This window comes from Staurois parvus, unplaced genomic scaffold (assembly GCF_062004578.1).
Source record: "Staurois parvus isolate SC_StPar_1 unplaced genomic scaffold, SC_StPar_1.0 ptg001358l, whole genome shotgun sequence".
Taxonomy (NCBI): Eukaryota; Metazoa; Chordata; class Amphibia; order Anura; family Ranidae; genus Staurois; species Staurois parvus.
The window spans coordinates 178897-197946 of NW_028319154.1; the positions used below are offsets into that span (position 1 = coordinate 178897).

At 48.7% G+C, this 19050-nt stretch overlaps 1 protein-coding gene across 1 annotated transcript in view; it reads left to right on the forward strand.

Annotated features, from left to right (window-relative positions):
* The first annotated feature begins 10584 nt into the window (after positions 1-10584).
* The window catches only part of LOC149436408 (NACHT, LRR and PYD domains-containing protein 3-like), an 83003-nt gene continuing 74537 nt past the window's right edge, over positions 10585-19050 (forward strand). Inside the window, exon 1 of the mRNA XM_089661647.1 lies at positions 10585-10777. The gene's annotated coding sequence lies outside the window, so the exon portion shown is untranslated. The remainder of the gene's footprint in view (positions 10778-19050) is intronic.

Consider the following 19050-nt stretch of genomic DNA (forward strand, 5'->3'; position numbering starts at 1 on the left):
AGGGATTGTCCAGCAAGTGTGTCAGATCCCTCCTTTACCTTCCCCCCAGCAGAGTCCACAGTCACAGGGTTCCTGGTATCAGAGTCCACAGTCCCAGCAGAGTACAGTCCTGCAGGCACAGCAGCCATCTTCCCTGCAGAGCTCTGTGCACACACAGGAGGATTTCCCTCCAAAACACTGCAGTGCACATGGCTGTCCATGTTGGAGTCCAAAATGGCACTTTTAATAAAGCGCGGCTTTTCTGTTTTTTTCTCCTTTACAGGACCAGGTACAGAGTCCTCACCGACATCTTCATCCTCAGAGTCCTCAGAAAAGTGGAAAGTTCTTCCAATTAGGGAAGACTCCAATTCCTCAATGTACTTCAGCAGCCCTCCACCATATTCCTCTACCTCCTGTGCTGTTCCTCCAGCTTGCTGTGGAGGGAGGGAAGCAGAGGCTGACATTTCCTCCAGGGAAGCAGATCCTGAGGTGGATGGGATAGCAGGGGCAGCATCCAGGACCCCCTCCTCACTCTCCACCCGTAGTGCCACCGCCGATGCTGGATCCTTACCGGAGTCTCCTTTCATCTTCCGGAACCTCTCCTCATTCCGGAACTTTTCTCTGAAAGCTCCGCTCTTCTCCTTCAGCGTCTTTACCAGATTCTGCTGCTTCTTAATGGCGACCTCCAAACCCTTCATCTCCGGCTTCATGCTCTGCCTCTTGCTGCTCCATGACGTCCTCCAAACCCTTCATCTCCGGCTTCAGACTCTGCCTCTTGCTGCTCCATGACGTCCTCCAGACCCTTCATCTCCGGCTTCAGACTTTGCCTCTTGCTGCTCCATGACGTCCTCCAGACCCTTCATCTCCGGCTTCATGCTCTGCCTCTTGCTGCTCCATGACGTCCTCCAAACCCTTCATCTCCGGCTTCATGCTCTGCCTCTTGCTGCTCCATGACTTGTCATGGAGAACTTTCTTTTTCTTGTAGTCAGTTTTCAGACTCAGCAACTTTTCCTCCTCCTTTGCGATTCTCACCAGATAATCAGCAACCCGCTCTCTAAAGACAGGGAGGGATTCCCCACTTTTAGGGCCACAGCCAAGGTCTTCAGGTGCTGGTGAAGTATGGGAAGGCAAGCTGGGTCCCTCAGGGGGAGCATGGCCTGAGCCTAGCCCAGAAGAGGCCATGTTTCTGGGGCCAGGCGAGCAGGCCTGGCCCCCTAGTGCCTGGAGAGGGAGAGCACCTGCAGCACAACCTCTCTGGTGCAGAGTGTAAGCTCCTCTGGTACAGAGACTGATGTGACTATGGGGGAGGGGACATTAGAGTGTAAGCTCCTCTGGTACAGAGACTGATGGGACTGTGGGGGAGGGGACATTAGAGTGTAAGCTCCTCTGCTACAGAGACTGATGGGACTGTGGGGGAGGGGACATTAGAGTGTAAGCTCCTCTGCTACAGTGACTGATGGAACTGTGGGGGAGGGGACATTAGAGTGTAAGCTCCTCTGGTACAGAGACTGATGGGACTGCGGGGGAGGGGACATTAGAGTGTAAATTTTTGGTTTATTAAAATCTTGCAAACAAAAAACATCATAAAAATCATATTTACATATATACAGAATAAAAATATGTATTTTTAAACAAAACCAGCTTACTTCAGCAAAATAACAAATCCTGACCGTCACCTAAACACCCCCTCAGGCTAAGAAACGATTAAACATTCACCCCATACATTGATCCCACACATTCATCCCATACATTGATCCCATGCATGCAGCCTTTCTTCAAAAATCTGATGTTACAAAATCTAGGGGACGTGAAAGGACAGAAAGAGAAGCCACGCCCCCAGAGACTGACAGACAGCAGCTACGGGGACCTGACATTCCTCCACGCCTTTGTCCAGGCTCCCGGCCACCACCTGTCCTTCTCAAGACCCCGAATCTTCCCAACCTCACCCAGAATGCTGTTCACCACCACCTCGACAGGAAGGACTTTTTTGCGAATGGAAACCTGACACCGTGCATTCCACGTGTGGTAACGGACTACTAAGCTAACTAGAAAAAGTGTCTCAAAATCAAAATCCCGGTGAGTCTGAAAGGCACCGTAAGACCACTCCGCGTAACTCAAGCGGGAAAGGAAAGGGATCCCCAGAGCCCCACCCACCCGCTTGTAGACTTCTATATTGAAGGGGCACTGAAGCAAGAAATGGTCCATCGTCTCCTCCACCCCACCGCACTCCACTCTTGGACAACCACGGTTCTCCGCAGAGCGATGCTTCAGGTTGCCCTTCACATAGAGTCTGCCATGGAACGAGAGCCAGGCCAAATCCCGAAACTTTAAAGGGATTCTCTCCAGATTCATCAAACACAGACCCTCCCTCATAACCGGGCCTGGGCAATCCCTCAAGGCCAATGGCTCGCTAAAGGCAGATTCAACAACCCTCCTCTCCAGGGCCTTCCTAGGAAGAGATTTAATTTCCTCCGCCGTCACTCGCCATTGCCGAAGCATTTTCAGACACGGGGCAACATAAGCCGGGAGCTTACCATGTTGGACCCTCAGGCTTTTCACTGGCCCACCATTCTCCCAGCTCCGTAGAAAAGGCCTAAACCAGGACTGAAAAATACCAACCCACCCAGGCGGTTCCTCTGCCAGCATGCTACCAAAATTATGTTTCAAAAACATCAGAGAAAAGAAAACCACCGGGTTGACCATACCTAGGCCACCCATCCGCCTGGGAAGGTAGGTTACAGACCTCTTAATGAGGTTCAGTTTGTGCCCCCATAACAGCTGGAAGACACAACTGTAGATCCTCGCATAGAGAGACACTGGCAAAACACAGACAAAGCTGACATACAGAAATACCGGGATCAGGTAAGTTTTAATTAGGTCAATCCTTTCCCTGTAAGAGAGTTTCCAATCCTTCCAGCTGGCCACCTTGGCATCGGCATCTTGTAGCCTGCTTACCCAATTTGCAAGGCCGTAATCACCGGGACCAAATCTGATGCCTAATACTTTAATTTCCTGCTGGGGCTCTGGGAAGGCGTCCGGAAGGGTAAAGCCTTCGCCTTCCTCTCCCATCCAGAAAACCTCACTCTTATCCTGATTGATCTTTGAGCCAGATGCCTCAGCATACTGTTCCATCACCGAGACCACCTCCTCCACCTCCTGCCTCAGCATACTGTTCCATCACCGAGACCACCTCCTCCGCCTCCTGCCTCAGCATACTGTTCCATCACCGAGACCACCTCCTCCGCCTCCTGCCTCAGCATACTGTTCCATCACCGAGACCACCTCCTCCGCCTCCTGCCTCAGCATACTGTTCCATCACCGAGACCACCTCCTCTGCCTCCTGCCTCAGCATACTGTTCCATCACCGAGACCACCTCCTCTGCCTCCTGCGTCCCGGAGATGAAAACAGACACGTCATCAGCATAGGCCACGACCCTCAGAGGGGGCTCCCCAGGAATGCCCAAAGGAACTCCACACAACGGTCCGCTCTCTAACCTCCGAATGAAGGGATCGATTACAAACGCATATAGCAGAGGACTCAAAGGACACCCCTGACGCACACCTGAGCCAACCTCAAAGGGTCGTCCAATCCAACCATTCACAAGCATGAAGCTTTCAGCCCCTCTGTATAAGGTCTTTAGCCAATCGATAAAGCCCCCCTCCAGGCCATACTTGCCAAGAAGCAGCCATAGGTACTCATGATTGACTCGATCAAAAGCTTTGGCCTGATCCAATGCCAGCAGGAACTTTCCCCAGCCTGCAGCCCTGCACCGCTCCAGGGCCTCCCGGACAGCTAACACCGCTGAAAAAGTGCTTCTTCCCTGAACCGAACAGTGCTGATGGCGAGAAAGTAAATTGCCCGCAACAGACGATAAACGCCAGAAAATAATTTTTGCCAATATCTTCCTATCAACATTGAGAAGGCTAATGGGCCGCCAATTCTCAATTCTCGAGGAATCCTTACCCTTTGACAGAAGAATCACTGCAGATTGTCGCATGGAGGGAGAGAGCGAACCTTCTCTCAGACAGCCATTAAACACCTCCACCAAATATGGGGCCAGAGTCACCTTAAAGTGCTTATAAAACTCGGCTGTCAATCCGTCTGGCCCAGGCGACTTCTTCATGGCAAGCTGATCAATAGCTTTCACCACCTCATCTGCCGTGATGTCCTCTGTCAAACTCACAAGAGAACTGCCATTTCCCAGTCCTGGAGTAGAGTCCAGAAAACCCGACATGCTCGCCCGATCGAGGTCCCTCCTACCCAGGAGGTCAGCATAATATGACCTGGAGGTTTCCAGGATCCCCGACTTGGACTTTGTCAGGGAACCCGTACTGTCAACCAGGCCTACAACTGACTTAACTGCTCTACCTTGTTTGCAGTTCTGGTAAGGGTCGGGCGAGTGATACTTCCCATAATCCCTTTCCAGAACCAAAGAGGCATGCCTGTCATATTGACACTGCCTGAGCAAGAGTTTAACCTCAGAGATCGCTTCTGGATCTCCATTATTGGAGACAAGCCGATCGAGCTGCCTCCGCAGACGCTGGTAGGTGACATACTTATCAAGCTGTTTATTCCTTCCTATGGCCTTGAAAAACCCAACGATCCTTCGTTTTGTAAGCTCCCACCACTCCGACTTACTGCTGCAAACGTCCATGATTGATACCTGTGCCTGAAAAAAATCCTCAAAGGATTGACTCACCTTCTCATCGTCCAGGAGTGCCGAATTCAGCTTCCAGGTACCCCTCCCCTTAGGTGGTGTATCGGGGCCACTCAGAGTCACAGACAGAATACAGTGATCGGAAAACTCTACCGCCTGACACACTGGTGCCGAGAAGGCGGAGTTCCCCTTTAAAAAAAACCTATCTATTCTACTCTGACTAGAACCTCTCTGAAAAGTGAATCCCGTGTCGTCTGGGCAGCAATGAATGTGCACATCAACCAGACCTGCCTCTCTAGGCGTCACAGTCCAGCCTGACTCCGGTCCCTCTCCTGTCCTTAGTCCTAGTGACGGTGTTAAAGTCACCACCGAAGACAACTTGCTGGGCTGTAAAAAGGAAAGGCTTGATCTTCATGAAGAGGCATTTCCTGTCCCATTTTGTCTGGGGCCCATAGATGTTAATCAGGCGCAGGTCCTGCCCCCCCATGGAGACGTCTAAGACCATGCATCTCCCCATTTCTACCTCAATAATCCGCCGACAGGTTACCATGCCGGAAAAAAGTACCGCAACTCCAGTGTAAGGCTCGGCCGCAAGAGACCAGAAGGAGGGGCCACACCTCCACTCCTTCTTCGCCATATGAACATCCCCCAAACTGGACAACCTGGTCTCCTGCAAAAAGAAAATGTCAGCATCAAACCGGCTGAGCAAAAATAAGGCCATGTTACGAGCGCTTACTGATTTTATGCTGGAGACATTAATGGTCGCCACCTTCAAAGGAGTGGGAACCGCCATCAGGATGATCGAGGCACCCGTTTCTTAGCCTGCTTACCCCCCTCCCTACTTGGAGACCCTACACGCTTCATAGTCCTCTGTGATTCCTCCTCCATGGAAACCACAGACTCATCCCCTGAAGATCCCTCATCCTCCACCTCAGATAACACTTCAAATGTGTTTGACACCTCCACCCTCCCAGGGTCAGGTACAGGTACATCCTTCTTCCGCTTCTTCTTCCCAGACTTCCTTTTTGCCTCCAACCACTCCATATCATCATTTGATAAACCGGACCGCAAAGCCCCCTCCCCTTCCCTTCCACCATCACCAACAACATCATCCACCCCACTCTCTCCACTCACCACAGCAGTCCCCCCAACCTTCACCCCAATACCCCCACCATCATTCACTCCACCCCCCAGCGCCTCACGCGCTCTGACCCTCCGACGCCGGGGAGGGGGGGTCGGTGCAACCATACACATTGGTCCAGTTCCCTCCACAGCCCCCACTACCTCTGGGGAAACTGACACAGGAGGATCAGACACAACATCCATGGACACGGACTCAGGGGGCACAACACAAGGAGATGACACATTAGAGGGACCATCAGACACTGGGACCACAGGGACAGAGACATTGGGGACCCCTGGCCCAGCCTCCCTCTCCTCTGCCTCCTCCATGTCCAGACGAAAAAACTCTTCCACCAAAGCTGACTGGTTGTGCATGGCCTCAGGGCACCGGTTGTACGAATGGCCAACCTTATCACACAGATTGCACCTGATGATATTACAATCCTTAGCCAGGTGCCCCAGATCCTGACATAGAGAGCACTTCATCTCTGGACATGAGGAGGCCAAGTGACCCCGAGAACCAGATGTCCCAGATCCTGACATAGAGAGCACTTCATCTCTGGACATGAGGAGGCGAAGTGACCCCGAGAACCAGATGTCCCAGATCCTGACATAGGGAGCACTTCATCTCTGGACATGAGGAGGCCAAGTGACCCCGAGAACCAGATGCCCCAGATCCTGACATAGAGAGCACTTCATCTCTGGACATGAGGCCAAGTGACCCCGAGAACCAGATGCCCCAGATCCTGACATAGAGAGCACTTCATCTCTGGACATGAGGAGGCGAAGTGACCCCGAGAACCACACTTATTGCAGAGCTTGGGCTGTCCAGGGTAGAAAACCACAATCCTATCCTTCCCAATGAAGGCTGAGGAGGGCAGATGCTGGACCACATTCCCACACACATACAACCTCATCTGCACCGACCACCCACCAGTCCATATCCCTCTCTCATCCACAATCTTCTTCAGGGGTGTAAGTAGCTCCCCAAACCTCCTCAGCCAGACAGCCAAGTCAGCCGAAGGAATGGACTCATTCCGTACTAGAATGGTGACCGTCTTCACTAGAGGTTGGCATGAGACAACCTTTGGGACGAGTCCCCTCCACTCCGGCAGACCCTTATACATGTGTTCATACTTCTCCCAGAATATATCCAGAGACTCGGGGCGCACAAAGGACAGATCATATTCATAGGATCCTACAGGGCTGATCAAGGCGAAGATGTCATCCGCCCTAAACCCCATCTCCAAAATCCTGTCCACCACCAACATCCTGACCGGGGGAGCACCCCCACCTTCCCATCTGAGCTGCACCAAATTCCTCCTCCTGAAGGACAGGGGTGCAGATGGCAGACCTGCAGCAGACCTCCCCCCAGAGCTGACAACATGATGTGACCCCCTCCTCCCAGCCAGAGCCCCAGCATAGGTCTTATTTGCAGCATTAGATGTAGTGGACCTTAAAGCTGCACCCTGCCCATTGGTTGCAGGAACCTCAGAGCCCCCGCTCTGCAGACCACCATCAGAGGCAGCAGCAGTCACTCCATCCACCAACACACAGGCATTCCCCTTTCCAGCATTGCAAGCACTCTTATCCATATGTTTCCTTTCACTCGTGGCACTACTGCTCCCAGCAGACCCACTCACACCAGATGCTCCTGTCTCCCCCTCCCCCAACATACTCCTCTTAGGCAAAAGCCTTCCACTCCTGGTCACTCTCCCCTGGGTTTCAGCAACACCTTTCAGAGTGCTGCTGACAATTTCCCTCCCACCATTTTCTGCTGCATTTGCAGCCATCAGCAGGGATTGTCCAGCAAGTGTGTCAGATCCCCCCTTTACCTTCCCCCCAGCAGAGTCCACAGTCACAGGGTTCCTGGTATCAGAGTCCTCAGTCCCAGCAGAGTGCAGTCCTGCAGGCACAGCAGCCATCTTCCCTGCAGAGCTCTGTGCACACACAGGAGGATTTCCCTCCAAAACACTGCAGTGCACATGGCTGTCCACACTGGAGTCCAAACTGTCACTTTTAATAAAGCGCGGCTTTTCTGTTTTTTTCTCCTTTACAGGACCAGGTACAGAGTCCTCACCGTCATCTTCATCCTCAGAGTCCTCAGAAAAGCGGAAAGTTCTTCCAATTAGGGAAGACTCCAATTCCTCAATGTACTTCAGCAGCCCTCCGCCATGTTCCTCTACCTCCTGTGCTGTTCCTCCAGCTTGCTGTGGAGGGAGGGAAGCAGAGGCTGACATTTCCTCCAGGGAAGCAGATCCTGAGGTGGATGGGATAGCAGGGGCAGCATCCAGGACCCCCTCCTCACTCTCCACCCGTAGTGCCACCGCCGATGCTGGATCCTTACCGGAGTCTCCTTTCATCTTCCGGAATCTTTCCTCATTACGGAACTTTTCTCTGAAAGCTCCGCTCTTCTCCTTCAGCGTCTTTACCAGATTCTGCTGCTTCTTAATGGCGACCTCCAAACCCTTCATCTCCGGCTTCATACTCTGCCTCTTGCTGCTCCATGACGTCCTCCAAACCCTTCATCTCCGGCTTCATGCTCTGCCTCTTGCTGCTCCATGACTTGTCATGGAGAACTTTCTTTTTCTTGTAGTCAGTTTTCAGACTCACCAACTTTTCCTCCTCCTTTGCGATTCTCACCAGATAATCAGCAACCCGTTCTCTAAAGACAGGGAGGGATTCCCCACTTTTAGGGCCACAGCCAAGGTCTTCAGGTGCTGGTGAAGTATGGGAAGGCAAGCTGGGTCCCTCAGGGGGAGCATGGTCTGAGCCTAGCCCAGAAGAGGCCATGTTTCTGGGGCCAGGCGAGCAGGCCTGGCCCCCTAGTGCCTGGAGAGGGAGAGCAACTGCACCACATCCTCTCTGGTGCAGAGTGGAAGCTCCTCTGTACAGAGACTGATGGGACTGTGGGGGAGGGGACATTAGAGTGTAAGCTCCTCTGGTGCAGAGACTGATGGGACTGTGGGGGAGGGGACATTAGAGCGTAAGCTCCTCTGATACAGAGACTGATGGGACCGTGGGGGAGGGGACATTAGAGCGTAAGCTCCCCTGGTACAGAGACTGATGGGACCGTGGGGGGAGGGGACATTAGAGTGTAAGCTCCTCTGGTACAGAGACTGATGGGACTGTGGGGGAGGGGACATTAGAGTGTAAGCTCCTCTGGTACAGAGACTGATGGGACTGTGGGGGAGGGGACATTAGAGTGTAACCTCCTCTGGTACAGAGACTGATGTGACTGTGGGGGAGGGGACATTAGAGTGTAAGCTCCTCTGTACAGAGACTGATGGGACTGGCTCAGTGTACTCTGTACAGCGCTGCGGTATATGTCAGAGCTATAAAACCACATAACTGCTGCCAACAGTACACAAGGTATACATCTGAGGAATGTTGTATCTCCTGTTTTCTGTCTTCTTTGGTAGAAACATCTTTGTAGATGAAGGTTTGTCGTAGCAGAAACTTTCCGGGTCGGAGATTTCTCTTTCTCGGGGTTTGTACAGAAATATGAGGAAATCTTCATCGGGGAAATATGCAGGAACAGTAGAAGGATTTCTGTCTACACAGGAGAAGGTGCATTTTGAAGATGAGCAGCTCCCCCCCCCCCCCCGAATCATACCAGGCCTCATCCCCTCAACCTGAAGGGTGACATTCCAGGGGGGACCCCATGCAATATAACTTGTCCCAGTGTTGTTGAGGACAAGGGCCTCTTCCCCACAACCCTGGCTGGTGTTGTGGTGGCCTATTGGCGGGGGCTTATCGGAATCTGGAAGCGCCTTTTAACAATAAGTGTGCACCCCCATATACTGCCCCCGTTAATTAGTAAATGATAAATAACCCCTCCCCCTACTGATTTACAAACCAAATTTATGTATAAATAAAAACAAAGAGCCAGTTTTAAAAGATTTTAACCCCTCCCCCCATGATGTCCTTCCATTTTCAGTCACATCATCTAGTAAGGTAGATCCACATCAATCTCCTGTAATCAGTGGAGTTGTGATTGATTGCTTTGGACTGATCAGGGTCTCACAGGCTGCAGACTTGATTGCTTCAGCCTGCCTTCTGGAAGATTCCAGAACATAGGAGTGGAGAAGGTCAAATGAGTAGCGTGAATATTTATGAGGTCTCAGCCAATCCCTGGGGAGGTGTGCCCAGTAGGTGGCTGCAGATCACATAAATAGTCTGAGGCTGGAGCAATTCTTGTCCAGGAGGAGAAGTTCCCAGCCTGGAGGGTTGCCGCCCTCCCAGGGAGCCCAGCAGAGATTTACCTGAGCCCATCAAGGTCCCGGCTATGCTAAAGTGGGATCCAGTCTGGAGAGTCCCCTAAGGATGGAGGATGCTGGATGGAGGCATCCAAATACCCAGACTTGTGATCACAGACTTGAGGGCAGGATCTGGGTGACTGTTGCTGCCTGGTAACCCCCGGTGTACTAATACTAAGGCTTGCCTGGCCTGGAACATTGCTTGTGGTGTCCCAGTGCTGTCCATTCTCTGAGCTCCCATTGAAGGGACTGATCCAAGAAGTATCTGCAGAGGGAAGGTGGTCCTCCTAGTACTGCTTAGCATTCTGGAGTACCCTACGGCTCCCAGTGCCCATCCAAGTTGCTGGTTGAGTATCTCTGCAGATCTTTTATGTATAGACTCCTTAGGGTGAGACTTGTTCAGCTCTACATACAAGACGAGGAATGTGGACGCACCCAGTGCCGGGTTATGTTAGAGATGAAAGATGTCTGAACAGTCCATACAGGTGGAGGTGTGTTATGTTACTAGAAATACTTCTCCCCCTCCCCCTCCTGGAATCTGGAAGGACATTGTATGAGACGAGGCACAATAACGTCTTTGCTCACTTCTGGTCTTCATAAGATAAGATGTTGGATGCTCCCAGTGCCGATTTTCCAGGTTTTCTCTCCAAGAATCTTCTGTGATTGGACTCTTCACCTTTCTAGACTGATTTCCACGTCTCTTCATTGTCGGGAAGTACAAGCAATCTGATTGGAGGATGTATGGGCAGATCTAACAAGGTGAGCCCCGACCAATCCTTCTTCTGACATTTGCATATAATTCACTCTGTTAGAGGCAAAGGTTGCCACCATCCCTGAGTACCTAGCAATAGACTTCAATCCTCTATGGGACTTTATGCATAGATGTGGTCCTTGTATGGGAGACAATTGCCATCTGTGAGGGAAGGAATGGGACCGGATGGAGCCGAATTCATTTCTGTAAATACGAGAATTTGTCTGACCTTGCAGGGTAGTATAATATCCCTGAGGAAGAAACTGACCTAGAAAATTCTAAATGTCTTTCGATATTCCATTCCATATAAGTAAGCTACACTATACTGCCAAAAGTATTGGGCCAGCCCTCCAAATCATGTGATTCAGGTGTTCCAATCCCCTCCATATCATGTGATTCAGGTGCTCCAATCCCCTCCAAATCATGTGATTCAGGTGTTCCAATCCCCTCCCAATCATCTGATTCAGGTGTTCCAATCCCCTTCCTATCATGTGATTCAGGTGTTCCAACCCCCTCCATATCATGTGATTCAGGTGTTTCAATTCCCTCTCAATCATGTGATTCAGGTGTTCCAATCCCCTCCATATCATGTGATTCAGGTGTTCCAATCCCCTCCATATCATGTGATTCAGGTGTTCCAACCCCCTCCATATCATGTGATTCAGGTGTTCCAATCCCCTCCAAATCATGTGATTCAGGTGTTCCAACCCCCTCCATATCATGTGATTCAGGTGTTCCAATCCCCTCCATATCATGTGATTCAGGTGTTTCAATTCCCTCTCAATCATGTGATTTAGGTGTTTCAATTCCCTCTCAATCATGTGATTCAGGTGTTCCAATCCCCTTCCAATCATGTGATTCAGGTGTTCCAATCCCCTCCGTATCATGTGATTTTGGTGTTCCAATCCCCTCCGTACCATGTGATTGAGGTGTTCCAATCCCCTCCGTATCATGTGATTCAGGTGTTCCAATCCCCTCCGTATCATGTGATTCAGGTGTTCCAATCCCCTCCATATCATGTGATTCAGGTGTTCCAATCCCCTCCATATCATGTGATTCAGGTGTTCCAATCCCCTCCATGGACACAGGTGTATACAATCAAGCCCCTAGGCATGCAGACGGCTTCTACAAACATTGGTGAAAGAATGGGTCGCTCTCAGGAGCTCAGTGACTCCAAGCGTGGTCCCGTGATAGGTGGCCACCTGGGCAATAAGTCCATCCGTGACATTTCCTGGCTACTAAATATTCCACGCTCAACTGTTAGTGGGATTATAACAAAGTGGAAGCCACTGGGAACAACAGCCACTCAGCCACCAAGTGGTAGGCCACGTCACATGACAGGGCGGGGTCAGCGCATGCTGAAGCGCACAGTGCGCAGAAGTCACCAACTGTCTGCAGAGTCAATAGCTAAAGACCTCCAAACTTGGTGTGGCCTTCAGATGAGCCCAACAACAGTGCGTAGAGAGCTTCATGGAATGGGTTTCCATGGCCGAGCAGCTGCATCCAAGCCTTCCATTACCAAGTGCAATGCAAAGCGTCGGATGCCGTGGTGTAAAGCACGCCGCCACTGGACTCTAGAGCAGCTGCATCCAAGTCTTCCATCACCAAGTGCAATGCAAAGCGTCGGATGCCGTGGTGTAAAGCAATCCAATGAAAGTTGAAGCTGTTATAGCTGCAAAGGTCGGGGCCAACTCAATATTGAACCCTACAGACTAAGAGTGGGAGGTCATTAAAGGTCATGTGTGTGGAAAGGGCGGGGCCAACTCAATATTGAACCCTACAGACTAAGAGTGGGAGGTCATTAAAGGTCATGTGTGTGGAAAGGGCGGGGCCAACTCAATATTGAACCCTGCAGACTAAGAGTGGGAGGTCATTAAAGGTCATGTGTGTGGAAAGGGCGGGGCCAACTCAATATTGAACCCTGCAGACTAAGACTGGGGGGTCATTAAAGGTCATGTGCATGGAAAGGCCGTCGGTCCAATACTTTTGGCAATTGTCTGTCTTTGCTGTGGGAGGTCAGTGCAAGCAGGCTGGATCACCTACATGTACATCATCCAGCCTGTTCCAGGTCAGAGGTATGTATGAACGTGACCCCTGCTGATCCGCGCTGTCAGTAGCTACAGCAGGATTTTGCCAGCAGGACCCGGCCAATGATTATTGGATGAGACCTACTGATCGGCTGTAGCCAATCCCAGCGCAGTTTACAAACACACAGAACTCTGTACACAGATCGGTGATCTCACTCTTTCTTCTTTTTTTCAATGCAGGCAGAAAAAAACACATATTACACATTGTTAGGCACACAGTTAACCCCTTGATTGCCCATTGATGTTAGCCCCTTCCCAGCCAGTGTCATTAGTCCAGTGACAGTGTACTGTATTATATCTGTATTTCAATGTTTTTTATTCACTTTTTAAAAGTTTTAACAAAGAAGGACTTGAGCAAAAGACACGCCCACACAGGGGCTATCAATGGCACATAAAAAATAAAGAGAACAATGCTATAAAACCACCAGTGCAGTAGGAGACCCATACGGGGGCTATAAATGGCACATAATATACAAAACCAGTGATATAACACAGACAGAAACTCAAGCCAAAGCCAAATATCTACCACCTCACAAAAATCAAGTAAAAATAAATAGGAAAAAAGAGTAAAGAAGGAAGAAGACAAGACCAAAAGCAGGTGTCCAGGAAGGCCAATACCAAACGGCATCATAGACCCAGACTAGCCGCGGGGAGCGTGGGAAAAGCATATGTCAACCACGGCTCCCATATTTTCACAAATATTTGTTGGGAGTCATTGCGGATATTCGACATCTGTTCATTGAGCATCGGAGTGGTCATACAGTCCCACACCCCCTGAAGAGGAACAGATGTACTTTTCCAGGCCTGAGCAATTGTTCTAGTTGCCAACAAGAACAAATAGGAAGCCAACTTCTGCTGGTGAGCCAACAGGTCTAGTATGGGGCAATGAAGCAAAGCGTACCGAGTTTCCCGGCATATGGAGAGATGAAACAATGTGTAAAGGAGGCCAAATACATGAGACCAAAAATGAATCAATCTCGGGCATGACCACCATATATGCAACACATCTCCACGATGGCCACAACCCTGGAAGCAGCGGTCACTATAGGCAGAGTTTACCTGGGCTATACGAGCCGGGACCCAATACCAATGGAACAGTACTTTGTATGCCACCTCCAGCATGGCTGTATTAAATGAACATTTAACTATAAACGACCAGGCCTTATTCCAGTCCTCCAGATCCACGACCATCCCCAAGTCGCGCCCCCACTGAGGGACATATGATAGACAAGTACGTGTTGAGCGCCTATTGAAAGATGCATAAAGCAGGGAAACAAGACCCAGGGTGCCCTTGTTGGTTATGTGTTAGAGAAGACACTGGTAGTGATGAGGCAGAACTATGACTTTACTTGTGTGGCTTAAGTTACAAACATACAGAGCACATTGCAGCAGACATATTACTTCCTGAAGAGATGATAGAGAAAGAAGAACCAACAAGTTTTCAGATATACACAACTAGTAACCTTTAGTGTACAGTGCCATCTACTGGTCAAGTGATATTAACACACAATACTGTATATAGTACATTATAGTACATGCTGTTGCATTCCCAACATCCCTTCTCAACGGCATGTGCATAATTATATGACATTTAGTCTCTTTTGTAGAAAACAATGACGTTCCCTTGTTTTTGGATAATCTGGTTCCATTGGTGTTTTCACTTCCTTTGCATCTTGCATGTGAAACTGTTCTAACATTTCTGTAATTTTCTGACTTTGGTTAAGAAGATAGCTTCCATCCTCTTCCCGCTTTATTTGAATTCCTAGGTAGTGAGTAATGTTCCCCAACTCTTTAATTTCAATATTTTGTTTCAGTTTGTGAACTATTTGGTCATAATCCCCTTCTTGTTCAAAACACGTCAAGATGTCATCGACGTATATTAGGATGTATGTCCATTTGTTCTCTTGATTCTTTGAATACAGACATGGATCTGCTTTACTTTTTGAGAACCCTTCCTTTCTGAGTATTTCGTTCACTTTTTCATTCCATGCTCTCGCTGCTTGCTTGAGCCCGTAGATGCTCTTTTGCAGTTTGCATACAAGGTTCTTTTCTTTCTCAAAGCCTGGTGGCTGTTCCATGTACAGATCCTCCTTGATGTCTCCATACAAAAAGGCAGTTTTGACATCTAGATGCTTAACTTGCATTCCCTTTCCGGCAGCAATACTAAGGAGTGTTCTTATGGTAGAATGTTTCACAACTGGAGCAAATGTCTCATCGTAATCTTCTCCAAATTTCTGGGAGTATCCCTTGGCAACTAATCTTGCTTTGTATCTATAGATGTTTCCTTCTGTATCATATTTCACTTTAAAAGTCCATTTGCTTCCGATGGTTTTGCAACCAGGAGGGAGTTCTGTTAGTGACCAAGTTTTATTTTCCTGAAGTGATTTTATTTCTTCTTCAGCTGCTTTTCTCCACTGATCGGCTTCCCTTCTCGGCAAAGTTTCTATGTCTTCCCAGGATGTTGGCTCCTGTGTTTGATGTGTTTTAGCAGCGTATGATAACCTGCGGGGTGGGATCCCTTTTGTCATTTGAGAGGATCTTCTGATTTCTTGTTGCTCAGTGGGTTCTATTGGCTCGTTGATTGTAAGTTCCACTTCTTGTTCTGGCTCTTGTCCTGCTTCGCATGGGTCAGTGTCTCTTGCTGATTCAGCGTGTAAATCCTCTCCACATTTTTCAAGAATTGTATTATCTGATACTTCACTTTCATCAAAATAAACACTGCGGCTTACTGTGACCTTGTTGGTCTTTGGACAAAGGATTCTATATCCCTTACTCTGCTCACTGTAGCCCACCAGAATGCCTTCTATGGTTTTGTTCTCCAACTTGGAGCGTTTCTGACTTGGAATGTGGGCATATGCTTTACAGCCGAACACTCTGATGTGTCCTACGTTAGGTTTTGATCCATTCCACATTTCATATGGTGTACTCTCAATAGCTTTTGATGGGAGCCTGTTTTGTAGATATGTTGCAGTCATTATTGCTTCTCCCCAGTATTTGTTAGGTAAGGCAGCGTCCGAAATCATACATCTTGTCATTTCTACAAGAGTACGATTCTTTCTTTCAGCTACGCCGTTTTGCTCAGGAGTGTATGGTACGGTTGTTTGGTGTATAATACCTTGTTTCTTTAGGTATGATTCCATCTCTTTATTCAGGGTGAGGATACCCTGAGGAAGTCACGTGATAACGTGACGTAACGCGTCGGTACGCGAGGAGGAAGTTTCAGGTGTGCGGTGACGTCACTTCCGGCATGGGGGCCATATTGGAACACCTTTTTGGATACCTATGGAGTACGCCTCTAACATGAGGTGATACCAAGCTGTACACAAGAAGGAGTTACATGTGAGTGGGCAACCTTAATTATATCTGATTAAATAAAACGGATTACACTATGTTAGCTTTTTGTGTCTATCTATGATCCGGGGAGAATATTACTATACTGCATGGAGGCTTGGAATAAGGAGCATTTTTTCCCTTGAGGGGAGCCTGTGATGAATCTGCCCTTATCAGGATTGCTGTGATCTTTTGAGCGAGCTGACCCTGTAGGGTCGAGTATATGAGGTGAGGGGCCACTTAGGCCACTGGAGGATTGAACACGAATCTTACACAGTCACTTGCATGATCATCAAATGGAAGCACTCTCATCAGATTGTATATAGTGTATATATATGCACTGTGTGTGGACTGTATTTTTAAGTTTATATTAAGTTTTGAGAGTCACTGTGGGAATTTTTTATGAATCACGATTGGAGCATTTATCACTTGCAGTTGCTATATTCCCTTAGTGGGAAGTCACGTATTGCACAATTTTTGTGTGGTATCCCCTTTATCTGAGTATTTCTAAGGGGATTGAGTGTGTCACTACACTGTTTATTATTATTATTTTCAGATATATTGTATATCTATTTAGCGCTGCACTTTTTTGTATTAATTACTCACTTCACCTAATAGGTAATAAGGTTAGTGTCAGCAGCTTTTTTAGGGTTATTGCTCTATTTCAAGCGCAAGAGGATTTTCTTTATTCCTTCTAGACTTGGAACATATAGAACATTCTTTACAAGGATGCTCTGCTTGCCCCCTGATGGCGTTTTGCAGTTCAGAAATCCCTGACCTTTACCTTCCGCTGTAATACTTTTCCCATTTGCTAGGAAGACTTTATCTTTTACACTAAAATCAATTTCTGTGAAGAATGTCTCGTCGCTTGTCATGTGACTTGTTGCCCCTGAATCAATGTACCATCCATGTGAGGTACTATTCGGAGTCACTTTAAAAGTACCACTCCATGATGCACTTTCATTTTCTTTCATGACCGCTTTAGCTCTTTCTCTTGTGGGTAGCTCCCGCTTTCACTGCTCAGCTTTCCAGATTGAACAGTTCTTTTTCAGGTGACCGGCCTTTTTGCAGCGAAAACATACCCTGGTTTCTTTGCTTTGTCTTCTGCCTTCATTCACCTTCAGAGCTGCCTCTGGTCTCTCGTTCTCTTCACTATGCAAATTTTCCTTTCTTCTGCTGTATTCATCAATTCATTTTCCCTTAACATATTCTAGCGTCAGTTCAGTTTCCGGTCTAGTTTCTAGAGCATTTATAAGGGCACTGTATGATTCTGGAAGGCTGCATAGCAGTAGTGCCACAACATGGTTGTCTTTCATTTCTTCACCTATTGCACCCAGCTGGTCCACAATTTCTAGCATAGCAGTTACATGTTCCCCCATTTCCTGCCCTTTTTCCAGCCTCATCTTATACAGTTTGTGCAGCAGATATAGTTTACTGTTTAGGTTTGCATGTTCGTGCAGTGTTTGTAATGCAGTCCACATACCTTTAGCTGTGTGTTCTTTCCTTATATGAATGAGTTGATTGTCCTCCACTAACAGGCTTATGACTGCTTTTGCTTGCCTGTTTCTCCTGTCCCATTCTTCCGGGTTGTCATTGGGTCTGTCCCATTCTTCCGGGTTGTCATTGGGTCTATCCCATTCTTCCGGGTTGTCATTGGGTCTATCCCATTCTTCCGGGTTGTCATTGGGTCTGTCCCATTCTTCCGGGTTGTCATTGGGTCTGTCCCATTCTTCCGGGTTGTCATTGGCTCTGTGTGTATCTAGTACCGGCCACAAGTCATCTTTGGATAACAGCATTTCAAGCTTAAACTTCCATAGCTGGTAGTTGGTATTGTTGAGCTTTGCTATTGTAAACTTCATATCTGAAGCACTTGCCATCTTTCAGTGAATTGGATACAGCTCTTGTTTCCTCACACAGGAATTGGTAGGATTGTAAATGCAGCACTTACTTGCTTGTAGTTTTAATTTTTCCAGTGTCTGGAGCTGGGCCCATAACCTGTTGGTTATGTGTTAGAGAAGACACTGGTAGCTTGTGATGAGGCAGAACTAAGACTTTACTTGTGTGGCTTAATTTGCAAACATACAGAACACATTGCAGCAGACAGTGATAGCAGACATGTTACTTCCTGAAGAGATGATAGAGAAAGAAGAACCAACAAGTTTTCAGATATGCACAACTGATAACCTTAGTGTACAGTGCCATCTACTGGTCAAGTGATATTAACATACAATACATGCTGTTGCATTCCCAACAGCCCTCTCATAGTAGGAAACCCAGCTAGGCTTTGGGAGCCAAACCCTCTCCGGGGGTATGACTACAGGCCGCAAGAGAACCCAAACAACACAGCCCAGATGGTCCCTTACCCCAGCACCCTAGCAAGGCTGTCATCCTAGCACTAAATAAGGGCCCACTTGAGCCACCTCCCTCCCTAGGGTCCGATGGAACTAACGTCCCGTTCCACCAACATGAATCCAACCAATGTTGCTGGGGCCCGTGGTATTCTTCAGTGGAAAAAAGTCACAGACCTCAAGTCCAGGAGGTGACCCCCACTCAAAGATGGAACCCCAAGGCAGCCAGCCAGGCAGGGCTCATTCATATAACACTATCAATACTGGAAATGCCTAAAAGGCCAAACTCACGGTCCCATCAAAAGGATTCAATGGTGAAGCACAGTGGAAGATGTCCTGGACACAAATTCCGCCTGAGGAAGAGCAAGTTGGACTTGGTCATAGGGGGGTCTGAGGGAGGGCCCTCTTCTGGTTGGATGCCTTCTCCCAGAGGAAGGTGCCCCGTCAGAGATGTGCCGGACTCTGCGCAGAGCCTCCCGGCGGGATAAGATGTAAGGAGAGAGTGGGCCTCCTCCG